This window comes from Triticum dicoccoides, chromosome 4B (genome assembly GCF_002162155.2).
Source record: "Triticum dicoccoides isolate Atlit2015 ecotype Zavitan chromosome 4B, WEW_v2.0, whole genome shotgun sequence".
Classification (NCBI taxonomy): Eukaryota; Viridiplantae; Streptophyta; class Magnoliopsida; order Poales; family Poaceae; genus Triticum; species Triticum dicoccoides.
The window spans coordinates 657,419,474-657,422,349 of record NC_041387.1 but is presented as its reverse complement, the minus strand read 5'-3'; positions in this window follow the sequence as shown (position 1 = coordinate 657,422,349).

Here is a 2,876-nt window from a genome sequence, read left to right as displayed (position 1 = left end):
CCGTGCATCCTCGACGAGCCGGGTGTTGGGGTGTGTTTGGATTGTGGCCCAAGTGCACCTTACCAAAATTCTGGTCATGACCCAAAGATTGTTCTTTGTTTGGATGGTTGCCATTTTTTGGCATGCCAATGAACTCTAGCCAACTCTTGTTCATTTTTCTTGCCAATGTCGGCCAAATCATGGGCAACCAATACCTCAACCAAAATTTGTTCATGACCCAAAGATTGGTCTTTGTTTGGATGGTTGTCATTTCTTTGGCATGCCAATGAACTCTAGCCAACTCTAGTTCATTTTTCTTGCCAATGTCGGCCAAATCATGGGCAACCAATACCTCAACCAAAATTTTGGCTACCCAATGCTTTGATGGGGCAACCTTGGGCACAAACCAAACATACTGTTGGTCATGCCACAACACTAACACCATCCTCGGCACACTGAAACCGACCGTGTCTAGCAACGATATGAGCGTGTCGCCCACCGCGGTCGTCGTGTCCAGAGGCGGTGCTAGAGCTGCGCCCCGTTGTTGGCCCCAACAACCCACATGAACGGTTGTTGGTGGCGAGGAGGTCGTGGGACAGCTCCTCCATTGGACTAGTCTGCGCTACGTTGTCCCGACGGGTGTGCCCCACATGTCGGTTTCCCTGTTTTCCCGGCCATATTCGAGCGTCAGTGCTCCACGTTGCGCATTAGGCCTTTCACTATGTAGGCCAAGTGAGACAACTTATTGTTTATTTGAGCCGCTCAAGTATAATCATATGGCGTTTGCTTATTTATCATTCCTCTCCAACCCTCTTCTCCATCGATCATGTCGCCCTCCAGTCGAGTCCATCCTCCCGCATGCCTCATTTGAACATTTTGCCGAGTATCATTCGCATGTACCAACACTAGTCCTCTTTCAATAGATCTCCGGACCCCGAGATGAAATCGAGAGGGAACGAGTGGGGGCACGTGATACCTAAGGCAGATTCAAAATTTTGAACCGGTGATCATAGCATCCGCAAATCATATATAAAGGGTATTCAATGTTCGTTTCAGTTTTAACGTACAATATACTCCCCCCTACCCTTTCTAGTTTACATATAAGTTTTATGTGTAGTCAAAGTATCTCTACTTTGATCAAAAAGGTATCAACATTCAACAACGCCCAATCAATATTGTTAGATTCGTACGTACTCCTAGATTTGTACTCGAGATGGTTTCAATTTGACTATTGACAAGATTAATAGTACATGAGATGTATAATGTGAAAATTATATCATTGGAAACTCCTTTCACATACGAATTTGACCGTATGCTTTGTGTAAGTTTCATGTCATATATTATTACTCTAACATTTGGTCAAAGTTAGCCTCGAAAAATGCATTAGACCATGTATGCTTTGTGTAAGTTGCATGTCATATATTATTACTCTAACATTTGATCAAAGTAGTATAGTGGAAGTGGATCCTCTGACGTAGGTATCCCTGCCTTACCCTCCCTTTCGGTCACTTACTGGCGGACCCCATGCTTGCTAGGCCCTGCATGTCAGTTACTCAATGGGTTCAGCCACGTCAGGGGATCCTCATCCGTAGTATACTCCCTCTGTTTTTATTTACTCCGCATAAAATGGAGGGAGTGGTGGTATAATAAATGACGCAGGCGGGGGAGGGGGAGGGACGTCGGTTTGCTCTCAACTGCGGTCCCACAAGCGAGCGAAAACGCAAGACGAAGTGCGTTCCATTTGGTGAGCGACATGGAGGGTCCAGCATGCCGGGCTGCAACGCGAATGCGACAAGAGCGATGTACAGTCAAAACCAATTGATCGGTCATCACTGGAACTACTATTCACACCAGAACCTTCGCTGCTCGGCCTACGCGAGCCACTGCCCTAAAACCACACCAAATCTCTAGCCCATTCCCCCACCTTTCGATCCCCGAGCCTGCATCAAGCATCCCCTAGTTTGCTGGAAAGCCATGGTGCGCCGCAAGATCACTTAGTACAAGATGCTGATGCCGGAGTGCTGCACAGAAATCGCGGCGGCAGTCGGCGCCACAGACCTCCGTTCCCAAGCTCGCTTTGCGGCGGGCCAATCCCCGAGTTCTCTGGAGCCAAGCTACGAGGAGGAGGAAGCCGATCCAATGTTCATGGCGGAGGTCGCGGCGCAGAAGGCCCCCGATGGGTATGAGACGATGTACGTTGACTTCGTGCCCGCGTCAGAGTCCCCCATGGTGCAGGCGGACCAGCGGTTCAACATGGCGATACTAAAGGAGGACCGGGAGGCAGAGGCTCAACTCGACGCGGAGCACGCGCATGCCGTTGCCATCGAGGCTCTCCTGCAGGCGGAACCGGATGTCGTGGATGTGAACCGGGCGGCGGAGGCTCAACTCACTACAAAAAAAAGACACATCTGTGACATTTTGGGCCGAACAAATTTTTTTCCTGTCATACATATGACACTTCTATGACGATAATTCTGCCAAAACCCGGTATCATCATAGATGTGGTGGGCTCCTACTTCTATGACAAAAAATCATGACAGCAAATGGGCTTTTCGTCCTGGGTGGGCCGGAGACGCAGCTGCATGACATTCTTTGGGCCATCCATGACGGAAAAAACCATGGTAGAAGCGAGGGGGAGGAAAATTTCGGGGAGTTGCCGGTTACAGTGGGAGGTCGGGGGTCGAGCGATGCGCGTTTTTCTCGTACACGTACGCGCGTGTGTGCGAGGGGTTGGCTCTAACTGAACCCGGGCGAGGCGTTGGGCTCTGACTGAACCCGAGCGATTGCACTGCAGGCTACGCGTTACTGAACCCGAGCGATCGGTCGATGGCTGTTAACTGAACCCGATGGAGCGATTCCTTCGCTACTGCTGATAACTGAAGCCGATCGATTAGATG